Here is a 15,867-nt window from a genome sequence, read left to right as displayed (position 1 = left end):
GTTTGATGAGGTCTACAGTTTGAGGTGTTGGATGAGGTCTACAGTTTGAGGTGTTGGGTGAGGTCTACAGTTTAATGTGTTGGGTTAGGTCTACAGTTTGAGGTGTTGGGTGGTCTACAGTTTGAGATGTTGATTGAGGTCTACAGTTTGAGGTGTTGGGTGAGGTCTACAGTTTGAGGTGTTTGGTGAGGTCTACAGTTTGAGGTGTTGGGTGAGGTCTGCAGTTTGAGGTGTTGGGTGAGGTCTGCAGTTTGAGGTGTTGAGTGAGGTCTACAGTTTGAGGTGTTGGGTGAGGTCTACAGTTTGAGGTGTTGGGTGAGGTCTACAGTTTGAGGTGTTGGGTGAGGTCTACAGTTTGAGGTGTTGGATGAGGTCTAGTTTGAGGTGTTGGGTTAGGTCTACAGTTTGAGGTGTTGGGTGAGGTCTAGTTTGAGGTGTTGGGTTAGGTCTACAGTTTGAGGTGTTGGATGAGGTCTAGTTTGAGGTGTTGATTGAGGTCTACAGTTTGAGGTGTTGATTGAGGTCTACAGTTTGAGGTGTTGATTGAGGTCTACAGTTTGAGGTGTTGAGTGAGGTCTACAGTTTAATGTGTTGGGTTAGGTCTACAGTTTGAGGTGTTGGGTGGTCTACAGTTTGAGATGTTGATTGAGGTCTACAGTTTGAGGTGTTGGGTGAGGTCTGCAGTTTGAGGTGTTGAGTGAGGTCTACAGTTTGAGGTGTTGGGTGAGGTCTGCAGTTTGAGGTGTTGAGTGAGGTCTACAGTTTGAGGTGTTGATTGAGGTCTACAGTTTGAGGTGTTGAGTGAGGTGTTGAGTGAGGTCTTCAGTTTGAGGTGTTGAGTGAGGTCTACAGTTTAAGGTGTTGGGTGAGGTTTACAGTTTGAGGTGTTGGGTGAGGTCTGCAGTTTGAGGTGTTGAGTGAGGTCTGCAGTTTGAGGTGTTGATTGAGGTCTACAGTTTGAGGTGTTGAGTGAGGTGTTGAGTGAGGTCTACAGTTTGAGGTGTTGAGTGAGGTCTACAGTTTAAGGTGTTGGGTGAGGTCTACAGTTTGAGGTGTTGAGTGAGGTCTACAGTTTGAGATGTTGATTGAGGTCTACAGTTTGAGGTGTTGATTGAGGTCTACAGTTTGAGGTGTTGGATGAGGTCTACAGTTTGAGGTGTTGAGTGAGGTCTACAGTTTGAGGTGTTGGGAGGTCTACAGTTTGAGGTGTTGAGTGAGGTCTACAGTTTGAGGTGTTGGATGAGGTCTAGTTTGAGGTGTTGAGTGAGGTCTACAGTTTGAGGTGTTGGATGAGGTCTAGTTTGAGGTGTTGGGTTAGGTCTATAGTTTGAGGTGTTGGGTGAGGTCTACAGTTTGAGGTGTTGATTGAGTTCTGTAGGTCATAATCATTCCTTGAATGTCTCTCAGGACAGGTATACTCCAGTCATAATCAATCCGTAAATGTCCTGTGTCAGTTGGTTCAAATCAATACACAACTTATCTTAACCCATTACTGGTAACTATAACACTAATTACAATTCGTTTCATCAATGAATTGAACTTGTTAATGAGATATGACACACTCTAACATACTATCTCCTGAGAAAAAGATTTCCAATCAAACGTCAGACCAATGAGTACAAAAAACAATTAATCCCCCTGTGAGGAGGCAAGTTGGTCTGCTTCAGAGAAAACATGATCATATGTATAGGGGAGACAACTCCCTTTTAACATGTGATAAAAAGAAAAAAACACAATCAGTTCTTTATTCCCTGACCATGTCATATTCCCTTAAGGTTTACTACAACTTTTAGTGTCAATCTCTGTTGATTTGTTTAAAGCTTGATATGTAAATATGTTTTCATTAATTCCACAGGGTTGTTAAGAGTATCCTCCTTTGAGAAGCCAAACAACCCTCTGTTTGTATTAACTCTATAGTGTAAACGGTTTATTTTCTGATTATTTGATACGTTGTGACGTTGATGTGTTTTTCAGAGAAACATCTCTATTCACAGTTCAGTTACATGTTTTTTTCAGTATGAATGGTGTCTTCTAGAGTGTATGTTAACTTTTTGGAGATATTAACACCTATTTCTTATGTGATTATAGTGTTGGATCCAAACACTTGGACTTGATACCACACAACCTGAATTTTGTTTCTCCGTTATCGGCACTATTTCCTCCTTGTGTCAGCTATCATTTTTTGACTCCTATGTAATATCAGCACTGACCCCACAACCACCTACGTCCTCTCAATAACTTGACATATCAGTGTTGAAGTCAACATTCCAGTAGTGTTATCGTGTTGGCCAGCTCTTCCTTTCCGATGACCACTGACTAGGTTGGTTGATTACTATTGAGATCAACTTTTGTCAACTTTAAACAAAAACAAATAATATATACCAGAACCATGTTTTGACTATATTTGATACGGAGAATCCGTAGATAAAGATTTGTTAGATTAAATGATTGGTGCAGCCCAACTCAAAGTGGAGGAGTAGATAAAGATTTGTTAGATTAAATGAATGGTGCAGCCCAACTCAAAGTGGAGGACTAATTAAAGCATGTCCCTACAGCGGCTTAATTAAGTCATAAGAGGAGGCATTCATTTTACAATCCTGTCTGTAAAATATGGATCATTCCTGAACCAGAATACATATACTAACAACAAAGGGCGGTTCAAAGCAGGCATATATGGATAGAAAATTGGAAGAAAATGTTTGACTAGTGCTTTAATACTTTTATAATTAAGATTTATTTTGACACCTGTAAATTAGACTGAAGGACATCACTTTTTACCTCACATATGATAAGTTAAACACTTCAAGGATCTTCTTTTGAAGTTCCAGAAGACCCAAATATACTACTATTTTGCTCAGAGGATTGAGTGCTATAAGATTCAGCATACAGATGACTTTGGCCTTGCTCAAGGTCACCATTCTTAATTAGGGAATATGTGACCATATATGCCATGTAAACTACATAGGATCAAAAACATGTTTCACATCACACTTCACATCACGCTCCTTATCACACTTCACATCACGCTTCACATCACACTTCACATCACACTTCACATCACACTTCACATCACGCTTCACATCACGCTTCACATCATGCTTCACATCACGCTTCACATCATGCTTCACATCACACTTCACATCATGCTTCACATCACACTTCACATCACACTTCACCTCACGCTTCACATCACACTTCACATCACACTTCACATCACGCTTCACGTCACACTTCACATCACACTTCACATCACGCTTCACATCACGCTTCACATCACACTTCACATCATGCTTCACATCACACTTAACATCACGCTTCACATCACGCTTCACATCACACTTCACATCATGCTTCACATCACACTTCACATCACGCTTCACCTCACGCTTCACATCACACTTCACATCACACTTCACATCACGCTTCACCTCACGCTTCACATCACGCTTCACATCACACTTCACATCATGCTTCACATCACGCTTCACATCACGCTCCTTATCACACTTCACATCACACTTCACCTCACGCTTCACCTCACGCTTCACATCACATTTCACCTCACACTTCACATCACGCTTCACATCACACTTCACATCACACTTCACATCACGCTTCACCTCACGCTTCACATCACGCTTCACATCACACTTCACATCATGCTTCACATCACGCTTCACATCACGCTCCTTATCACACTTCACATCACGCTTCACATCACGCTTCACATCACACTTCACATCATGCTTCACATCACGCTTCACATCACACTTCACATCATGCTTCACATCACACTTCACATCACACTTCACATCACGCTTCACATCACGCTTCACATCACACTTCACATCACACTTCACATCATGCTTCACATCACACTTCACATCACACTTCACATCACGCTTCACATCACACTTCACATCACACTTCACATCACGCTTCACATCACGCTTCACATCACGCTTCACATCACACTTCACATCATGCTTCACATCACACTTCACATCACACTTCACATCACACTTCACATCATGCTTCACATCACACTTCACATCGCACTTCACATCACGCTTCACATCACACTTCACATCACACTTCACATCACACTTCACATCACGCTTCACATCACGCTTCACATCACACTTCACATCACACTTCACATCACGCTCCTTATCACACTTCACATCACGCTTCACATCACACTTCACATCACACTTCACATCACGCTTCACATCACACTTCACATCACACTTCACATCACGCTCCTTATCACACTTCACATCACGCTTCACATCACGCTTCACATCACGCTTCACATCACGCTTCACATCACACTTCACATCATGCTTCACATCATGCTTCACATCACACTTCACATCACGCTTCACATCATGCTTCACATCACACTTCACATCACGCTTCACATCACACTTCACATCACACTTCACATCACGCTCCTTATCACACTTCACATCACGCTTCACATCACACTTCACATCACGCTTCACATCACGCTTCACATCACGCTTCACATCACGCTTCACATCACACTTCACATCACACTTCACATCATGCTTCACATCATGCTTCACATCACACTTCACATCACGCTCCTTATCACACTTCACATCACGCTTCACATCACACTTCACATCATGGTTCACATCATGCTTCACATCACACTTCACATAATAATGCTACAATTGTAATTGCATTTTTTGGTATTTCAAACCATTAACTGACTCTGATAATGCATATATGCGAAACCCTACATTATGATTCACAAAGGCATCATCTGTTAGAAATTGTATACCATTTCCAAAACATACTGGTCAAAATAAAAAAAAGTAATTTACCATTATTGGGCCTCTTGTTTATAAGTGAATTAGCTTCATCATTCTTCTTGGACAGAGGGGTTTAAACGCTTGTTAAATAGAAATGGGTACTGCAAAGTTTTCAATTTTCTCTGTCTCCAAGGTCAAAGCTAGTGTATACCAGGGGTTGTTGGTTAACCTCATGGCCGTGAACTTTTGATTCTTATTTCCATGCAGATGGATTCAAAATCCAAAATGGCTGCCTTATATAAAGGTCTGATTGGTAGAAGTGTTTTTAGCTCTAAGTTTCACTGATTTTAACCTAACATTATTCTAAGAATACAGAGGAGCCCACTTATTTGCATATCGGTTATTTGAATATCCCACTTATTTGCATAAAATTCTCAGGTCCCGATTTTTTTCTTCTTTATCTTTGTATTTCAATCCCGTGTATTTGCATCGACTAAAACACCGACTCCCGCTTATATGCATATAAAAATTCCAAAAAGATCAAAAAATTTAATTGATTTTAGGGTATTTTTGTGATTTTCTCGTAATAAAAGTTTTATGAAATGTGTTTTAACTCACATATTGATTCGACACGATGTACAACGTTATCTTATCATTGGTTCACACTTCGTCATTACAGGTTTCGTTCGATGCATCGATATCGACATTAAGTTATTATTTAGACCATATCGGTAGCAATGTGCAGAAGAATTACTGAATAAAATATCTATATGCCTCATCTTTTGATGAGATTTGTTTATTTATTATAGCATCGATCCAAACCTGTGTTCTGTGCACTTGAACACTCGCTGAGGCAGGTTGCGATCACCATGATTGTTTTCTAGGCGCGTTGCATTGTGGGGGCATATGTGTAATGAACGACAATTCTTTCTGTGTGTGCGCCATTTTCCAAAACAAACGACAATACACATGTCACGGTCATTTAAGACAGTCTATTGCTTCAGCAGTTCATCATCTATGATCAAACAACTAATATACTCATAACAGGAACACAACGCATCTCGAGACGATAATGAATGTTAATTGAAACGATGACATTGTACATCGTAGTGCCAACCCACGCGTGTATGACCGATATCGGACCCAGAGAATCAGATATTTGTACATTTACAAAGAATAACAACCCATGTATTTCGTATTTACTCTTATATTTTAAATAATGTTTTTTTTTAAATATATTTTTAATGCAAATAACGTAAACAATCATATAGCGCCCATTTTGAGTACCTACCTGACGATCTACATGTGTATAAGAAGGGCCAAAACCCAACTCCGCCTATACGAATACTCCGGTTATTTGCATATTTTGTCATGGAAAAAGGGCTATGCAAATAAGCGGGTTGCTCTGTATATCAAAATAATTTAATCCAAGCAATACAGGCTACTTGGGCCTCTTGTTAAAGCTTTCTTTACTACGATGTGAGTTATATATTAATTGGTTTCATTCACCTTTGAAGAGTCGGAGATTGGGACTCTGAGTGGGATGAAATGTAGGATGGTGGACATATCTAAAATCAAAGGTTTTGAATGACACTTGCACTTTTGTGTGGTAAATAGCCCTTATATGATAATAAAGGATTACAAATCATATAGTCTATCTTCCATCCTGTACATAGTTACACAATGTTGAAGTATGTTTTATCTTGCCCTCTCATATGTCTTTCAACAAGGTATAACAATCTTGTTTCAGTCTCTCTTCTCTCCTCCAAACAGGAACCAATTATAAATGTATATTTTAACCTCCTCCTAATGTCTGTCTACTGGCCAGAGGAAGGAGGATAAATGGACAAAGCTACTGACCAATCAGTGATGGCCAATTAGCCAGGTCCAGATCACACCAATAGCTACTAACCAATCAGTGATGGCCAATTAGCCAGGCCCAGATCACACCAATCCTCGGTACAGCGACGTTTCTATTTCTAGATACATTAGACAATGACAATGATTCAATTTTCTTACAAGCTGATAACTTATATGTGATATCTATAATTTAGTGGATCACACTTATATCTTTTATCTCTGTCTACTAGTTATTGATGTTCCCAGATTTCCGTGGATGAAGAAAATAAGTAATGCTGTCTTTATAGTTGACAATCTTAACCTAACACTATAAAGCTATTGATACTAATTGTTTGACCATCCTGTTAACACTATAAAACTATTAATACTAATTGTTTGACCATCCTGTTAACACTATAAAACTATTGATACTAATTGTTTGACCATCCTGTTAACACTATAAAACTATTAATACTAATTGTTTGACCATCCTGTTAACACTATAAAACTATTGATACTAATTGTTTGACCATCCTGTTAACACTATAAAGCTATTGATACTAATTGTTTGACCATCCTGTTAACACTATAAAACTATTAATACTAATTGTTTGACCATCCTGTTAACACTATAAAACTATTAATACTAATTGTTTGACCATCCTGTTAACACTATAACACTATTGATACTAATTGTTTGACCATCCTGTTAACACTATAAAGCTATTGATACCAATTGTTTGACCATCCTGTTAACACTATCAAGCTATATTGATACTAATTGTTTGACCATCCTGTTAACACTATAAAACTATTGATACTAATTGTTTGACCATCCTGTTACCTCCAATACCTCTCCAGCTGTCACACACTTATATAATCAGTAAAATCACTTTAAATCTCCACTGTCCTTGTTTTCTACAGAGCAATTTCATGTGTTCATCAAATGAGACCAAATGAGGATGTCAGCCCACTCTTCAAATACAACCTCTGCTTGACATATTGGTCATCCATGCATGTACCTGACAACAGGCCAATATCTACAAAAAACAAACATTGGTTAATTAGCCTGTAAAGAATCTAAACTTGATGTGGCACTCATGGTTTCTCCTCCATAATAAGATACAGGTGTTTATATTGTGTACAAAGTACCAGGCCTCTAATTGATATTTAATGGTAGACAAACAACCTTGTAGTGCTACCCATGTACATAAAGTAGAAAAGGTGTCAATTTATTTGAACACCTGGACAGCGGTCACTCACCTTGTACGACCTTCAGACTACTGGAATGCAGGCTGTTTAACTCAGAATAAGAATCGTTTCAGTGAGTAAATATTTTGTTTGATTTTCCTAGGAGTGGGTTTTCTTCCATGTTTTAACAATACCAGTCATTATACCTTCCAGAAATAGTATTTTATCTGTTGAAAATGTTTTTTCCCATGTGATGTCCAATGTACTGTAACACTGATGTTGTACCAAAGTGTGGTACTACAGTCTGATTTCCCTGTACTGTACACACTGATGTTGTACCAAAGTGTGGTACTACAGTCTGATTTCCCTGTACTGTACACACTGATGTTGTACCAAAGTGTGGTACTACAGTCTGATTTCCCTGTACTGTACACACTGATGTTGTACCAAAGTGTGATACTACAGTCTGATTTCCCTGTACTGTACAAACTGATGTTGTACCAAAGTGTGGTACTACAGTCTGATTTCCCTGTACTGTACACACTGATGTTGTACCAAAGTGTGGTACTACAGTCTGATTTCCCTGTACTGTACACACTGATGTTGTACCAAAGTGTGGTACTACAGTCTGATTTCCCTGTACTGTACACACTGATGTTGTACCAAAGTGTGATACTACAGTCTGATTTCCCTGTACTGTACACACTGATGTTGTACCAAAGTGTGGTACTACAGTCTGATTTCCCTGTACTGTACAAACTGATGTTGTACCAAAGTGTGGTACTACAGTCTGATTTCCCTGTACTGTACAAACTGATGTTGTACCAAAGTGTGGTACTACAGTCTGATTTCCCTGTACTGTACAAACTGATGTTGTGCCAAAGTGTGGTACTACAGTCTGATTTCCCTGTACTGTACAAACTGATGTTGTACCAAAGTGTGGTACTACAGTCTGATTTCCCTGTACTGTACAAACTGATGTTGTACCAAAGTGTGGTACTACAGTCTGATTCCCCTGTACTGTAACACTAACTTTTTGCCCCAGTGTGGTACCCCAGTGCCCAAGTGTGGTGCCCAAGTGTGGTGCCCAAGTGTGGTGCCCCCAGTGTGGTGCCCCAGTGTGGTCCCCAGTCTGATTTCCCTCTACTGTAACATTGATGTTGTACCCCAGTGTGGTGCCCCAATGTTGTGCCCCAATGTGGTGCCCCCGTGTTGTGCCACAGTGTGGTTCCCCAATGTGGTGTCCCAGTGTTGTGCCCCAGTGTGGTGCCCCAGTGTGGTGCCCCCGTGTTGTGCCACAGTGTGGTGCCCCAATATGGTGCCCCAATGTTGTGCCCCAGTGTGGTGCCCCCATGTTGTGCCCCAGTGTGGTTCCCCAATGTGGTGTCCCAGTGTGGTCAAAACTCTACTTTAACATTGTATTGAAGCCTAAATGTACTTTAACACTGTATTGAAGCCTAAATGACCATTAGTAGAAAAGCTAACATCAATAGATGTTGACTGCTATAAACAAATTAACAACACTGGTGATATAGAGGTTGATGAAGGCTAAGGTCAAGTCTTAATGTAGATAGGATCTCACAGGAAATATCATTGGTCATCATCCTTGATTGACATAGAAAAAGTGCATCAATCAATGTCCTAGGTATGACCTGAAGATAATCTGGGTATCGCATGAGAGTGACCCAACCCCATGTAAACAGAATCTTAATTATAATACATTGAATGGAACATAGTATTCTGCTGCAATAAAGGTAACTGACCTACAGGGCTGTGGTTTGGTTGTCAGTATGTTAGACCTACAGGGCTGTGGTTTGGTTGTCAGTATGTTAGACATACAGGGCTGACTGGTTTGGTTGTCAGTATGTTAGACCTACAGGGTTGTGGTTTGGTTGTCAGTATGTTAGACCTACAGGGCTGTGGTTTGGTTGTCAGTATGTTAGACATACAGGGCTGACTGGTTTGGTTGTCAGTATGTTTGACCTACAGGGCTGTGGTTTGGTTGTCAGTATGTTAGACCCACAGGGTTGTGGTTTGGTTGTCAGTATGTTAGACCTACAGGGTTGTGGTTTGGTTGTCAGTATGTTAGACCTACAAGGCTGTGGTTTGGTTGTCAGTATATTAGACATACAGGGTTGTGGTTTGGTTGTCAGTATGTTAGACCTACAAGGCTGTGGTTTGGTTGTCAGTATGTTAGACATACAGGGCTGTGGTTTGGTTGTCAGTATATTAGACCTACAGGGCTGTGGTTTGGTTGTCAGTATATTAGACCTACAGGGCTGTGGTTTGGTTGTCAGTATATTAGACCTACAGGGCTGTGATTTGGTTGTCAGTATATTAGACATACAGGGCTGTGGTTTGGTTGTCAGTATTTAGACCTACAGGGCTGTGGTTTGGTTGTCAGTATGTTAGACATACAGGGTTGTGGTTTGGTTGTCAGTATATTAGACCTACAGGGCTGTGGTTTGGTTGTCAGTATATTAGACCTACAGGGCTGTGGTTTGGTTGTCAGTATGTTAGACCTACAGGGTTGTGGTTTGGTTGTCAGTATGTTAGACCTACAAGGTTGTGGTTTGGTTGTCAGTATGTTAGACCTACAGGGTTGTGGTTTGGTTGTCAGTATGTTAGACCTACAAGGCTGTGGTTTGGTTGTCAGTATGTTAGACCTACAGGGCTGTGGTTTGGTTGTCAGTATATTAGACCTACAGGGCTGTGGTTTGGTTGTCAGTATGTTAGACCTACAGGGCTGTGGTTTGGTTGTCAGTATGTTAGACCTACAGGGCTGTGGTTTGGTTGTCAGTATATTAGACATACAGGGCTGTGGTTTGGTTGTCAGTATGTTAGACCTACAGGGCTGTGGTTTGGTTGTCTGTATGTTAAACATACAGGGCTGTGATATGGTTGTCAGTATATTAGACATACAGGGCTGTGGTTTGGTTGTCAGTATATTAGACCTACAGGGCTGTGGTTTGGTTGTCAGTATATTAGACATACAGGGCTGTGGTTTGGTTGTCAGTATGTTAGACCTACAGGGCTGTGGTTTGGTTGTCAGTTGACACTGATAGAAAATTATTGCTTGAGTTAGGTTTTAGCAATGTAAATCAGCTACAACAAAAGCTTGTATGTAGAAAGGCTTCCTTAAATGAACAATATTTAAAGCTTTTTTATGACTATTTGAACATGTTATTTAAGATTCATCCAGACTATAAAACCATGCTCACAGGTCATTGGTGTAAGTGTGATATTGATATAAGGTCAGAAACAGCACTGAAAGTAAGAAAAAACAACTGCTGTATTGACAGGTGGGAACTGACCACCCGACAGGTGAGAACTGACCCGACAGGTGGGAACTGACCCGACAGGTGGAAACTGACCCGACAGGTGGGAACTGACCCGACAGGTGGGAACTGACCCGACAGGTGGGAACTGACCACCCGACAGGTGGGAACTGACCACCCGACAGGTGGGAACTGACCGAACAGGTGGGAACTGACCTGACAGGTGGGAACTGACCCAACAGGTGGGAACTGACCCGACAGGTGGGAACTGACCTGGCAGATGGGAACTGACCCGACAGGTGGGGACTTACCCGACAGGTGAGAACTGACCCGACAGGTGGGAACTGACCCGACAGGTGGGAACTGACCCGACAGGTGGGAACTGACCCGACAGGTGGGAACTGACCCGGCAGGTGGGAACTGACCCGACAGGTGGGAACTGACCCGACAGATGGGAACTGACCACCCGACAGGTGAGAACTGACCCGACAGATGGGAACTGACCCGACAGGTGGGAACTGACCCGACAGATGGGAACTGACCCGACAGGTGGGAACTGACCCGACAGGTGGGAACTGACCCTACAGATGGGAACTGACCTGACAGGTGGGAACTGACCCGACAGATGGGAACTGACCTGACAGGTTGATGTAGAGGTCACATGCATAAAACTCAGTTATTTTACTTTATATACTACTGAATATATACTTTATACCAGGTTATATAGAGAGTAACCCCCTGAACCTATTACTTTATCATCTAATATTAAATTACAGATATGTTTGTTTTCAGTAGGTACCACTTAAATACTGCAAAGTTTGAATAATTTAATTAAGCATTCAAAATTATCTGTCATTATTTTTAAAAAGGATAAGAATGTAGCAAGTATTCTGTTAAATTGATATGTCTTACCTTTTTATCTTCAGGTATACTGTTTGTGACCTTGACCTCTTCTAGGTCAAAGGCCAAATAATATGTGCACAATTGTTTGATACAATCATTTCTGGTACTTACTTTTGAAATATTACAGATATTTTGATGAATTTTGAGATATAGCCTAATCACATCGAAGCAGTATGTACATCATTTGAAATCATATAGTCAATTTGACCTTCACCCAAAGGTCATATCAGTACAAAATACTTTCAGTAAAATGAAATATATAGTTGTACTGTAACTATAGGTTGCTGATGTCTTCCACTCAAGGTCACTCCTAAGGGATTTTTTACTCAATGTTTTAAGCAAGGGAAAGAGAGGTTATACCATATTGAGCAGCATCCCTCATATATCTGTGAGGTGTCAATATTTCCTTTAAACAAATTCTTCTCAATAACCAAGATGTATAGGGTCATCATATTGGGCCAGTAACATGCTGAAAGGAAGTGCCTCGAACAAATAAATGACCTTGACTTCTTTTCAAGGTCACAGGTCACAGTCACACCTAACTAGTCCAACATTTTACCTAAACTAACTTTTATCCCCAGTCACACCTAACTGAGAATGTAATACCTGACAGGGTTATACCACCAAAATACTTCAGAAAATATATGAGCGAAGGATTTATAAATATTTTGATGTTCAAACAGTACTGATGTGTTTTGATGTTTACAGTAATGTACTAAATGAAGGAAATCTGATAATTGTATGAACATTACAAAACATGTCTGTATTAGGATATATTTGTATGATTATTACAAAACATGTCTGTATTAGGATAAAGGTGGAGCAGCATGAGGAGAAATCATATCGATTGTTGTTTATTGATCTGTATTTTATTGATCTGTACATTATTGATCTGTATGTTATTGATCTGTACATTATTGATCTGTATGTTATTGATCTGTACATTATTGATCTGTACGTTATTGATCTATACATTATTGATCTGTACATTATTGATCTGTACGTTATTGATCTGTACATTATTGATCTGTATGTTATTGATCTGTACATTATTGATCTGTATGTTATTGATCTGTACATTATTGATCTGTACGTTATTGATCTGTACATTATTGATCTGTACATTATTGATCTGTACATTATTGATCTGTATTTTATTGATCTGTACATTATTGATCTGTATGTTATTGATCTGTACATTATTGATCTGTATGTTATTATTGATCTGTACGTTATTGATCTGTACATTATTGATCTGTACGTTATTTATCTGTACATTATTGATCTGTACATTAGAACACCACAAGTACTTCTGAGATATTGAAAATCCAAATTCCATCCCCAACAGATCTTATTCTAAAATGAGACATTTTTTCGAAAATGTTATAAATATCACTTTCAATGGCCAAGGTATTTCAATTTCAGGTGGGGTAGAATTTAGGCAACTATTGAAAAGATTTATCTGCATGGTGTTTTTTGTTTTCTAAATTTTAACATTTTGGGACACATTTTAAGACCATATGTAACATCATAAATTAAATGATCTAATTGATATTGCTACGTCTGCTGGTAATAGCTAATGTCCCCTTTCCAGCAATGTCACATTTAATCATTTTGAGCCTCAATGGGGCTCCCAAAGGGGTCAGTTGACCAGTACTCATCACAGTATGCTACAGTCATCAGAGGGATATTAGTCTTCCAGATGTATCCTGTATTTATGTCATATTACAGATTGATTTGGCTTGTTCTGTCTTTGTGTTAATGTGCAATAATAGGATACATTCTGCTAGAATTCAGTGCTTAATGAAATAATGGCATTTGTAATGTTTCCAGTCTTAAAGTCATGTATCTATTCTAGGTTTATCAATACAAGTGACAGACACCAGTAGGAATCTGTATCAGCGATACAAATAATACATTGTCCTCACAATTTGTGAATTTAAAGCCTTCATCTTTAGTTCGCAATTCCAGGAGAAGGGGAGCTTATGTCGTCACATCTGTGTTGGATTTGAAATGTTAAGTATTTGGTGCAAGTGTTGAAAGACATGAGTAAACTCCTTCATAACTGTACTTTTCTACCTAATTATTGGAGTTCTAACATTTAGTTTCAAGGTTGCTGTGGGAGTTAGCTGTTGCTATCCGGAGTCAGATAGGTTTCATAATAATGATAATTTCATTGCTTTCTACAATGCAAATCCTAATTTTAACTATGTCTGTCTTATTACATTTAAATATCATGAATATATTTCTGTTAAGATATCAGTAAATGTTAAATGTAACATCAATTTCAGTTGGTGAACTCGCCCCCTTATTCTAATGTGATATACAATGTGAGGTATAGTGATATACAATGTGAGGTATAGTGATATACAATGTGAGGTATAGTGATTTACAATGTGAGGTATAGTGATATACAGTGTGAGGTGAGCTTTGTACTGATGGTGAACTGGCCCCCTAATTCTAGTGTGAGGTATAGTGATATACAATATGAGGTATAGTGATATACAATGTGAGGTATAGTGATATACAGTGTGAGGTATAGTGATATACAGTGTGAGGTGAGCTTTGTACTGATGGTGAACTGGCCCCCTAATTCTAGTGTGAGGTATAGTGATATACAATGTGAGGCGAGCTTTGTACCGATGGTGAACCCACCCCCTAATTCTAGTGTGAGGTATAGTGATATACAATGTGAGGTATAGTGATATACAATGTGAGGTATAGTGATATACAATGTGAGGTATAGTGATATACAATGTGAGGTGAGCTTTGTACCGATGGAGAACTGGCCCCCTAATTCTAGTGTGAGGTATAGTGATATACAATGTGAGGTATAGTGATAAACAATGTGAGGTATAGTGATATACAATGTGAGGTATATTGATATACATTGTGAGGTATAGTGATATACAATGTGAGGTATAGTGATATACAATGTGAGGTATAGTGATATACAATGTGAGGTGAGCTTTGTACCGATGGTGAACTGGCCCCCTAATTCTAGTGTGAGGTATAGTGATATACAATGTGAGGTATAGTGATATAAAATGTGAGGTATAGTGATATACAATGTGAGGTATAGTGATATACAATGTGAGGTATAGTGATATACAATGTGAAGTGAGCTTTGTACTGATGATGGTATCTTCATTCAAGGTCACATGTGTCAACTAGGCTAAAATCTTCATATGACTTCTCCACAACAACCAAGATGCCCGGGGACATGATATTAGGCCTGTAGCATACTGGGGTAATGGGCTATCAAGTTTGTTTAAATGAATTACCTTGACCTTCATTCAAGCTCACCTAGGTCAAATAGGCTAAATTCTTCAAACAAGGATTTCTCGATAGCAAAGAGACCTGCTATTAAACCAGTTGTATACAGGAATGAAGGACCAGAAAATGTATTGACATGAATAAACCTGGCCTACGCTAATATTTGAATAAAGTGGTTATCAGCATATTATCTGCAGAAATAACCTAAATCAACTCCAAAGTTGCTACAGATCCAGGTGAGCGATACAGGCCCATTGGGCCTCTTGTTTATTTTTGCAATGTTGCACCATTAGGAAAGTTAATCTTTTCTTATTCTTACATTTGATGGCATTTTAAAAGTAGTTACAAATTGATTTGAGTTTTATTGTCACATGTAGTGAACAACACAGTGACTGATTATCACCTGATAAGATGGTTGTGTCCTGTAACACTCTACCTCTCAATTATCACTTCACAAGATAGCCTGGTTAAATACCTTCATATGTCATACCTCCATTTTGATCTTATATTTTTTATTTATGTAATAAGCCTTGTAATACTAATAGCAATATTTCTAAATGTTGATCTTATAGGATTAAATCAATTGCAATTAGTTG

The 15,867-nt window shown here is 39.2% G+C and overlaps 2 protein-coding genes across 2 annotated transcripts in view; both read left to right on the top strand.

Annotated features, from left to right (window-relative positions):
• Window positions 1-15,867, top strand: part of LOC117331455 (general transcription factor 3C polypeptide 1-like) — a 429,349-nt gene that overhangs the window by 332,328 nt on the left and 81,154 nt on the right. The window lies entirely within an intron of this gene.
• LOC117331456 (FMRFamide receptor-like) overlaps window positions 1-15,867 on the top strand; it is a 324,895-nt gene that overhangs the window by 261,955 nt on the left and 47,073 nt on the right. The window lies entirely within an intron of this gene.

Source organism: Pecten maximus, chromosome 7 (genome assembly GCF_902652985.1).
Source record: "Pecten maximus chromosome 7, xPecMax1.1, whole genome shotgun sequence".
NCBI lineage: Eukaryota > Metazoa > Mollusca > Bivalvia > Pectinida > Pectinidae > Pecten > Pecten maximus.
This window is presented reverse-complemented; position numbering and strand designations above follow the sequence as displayed.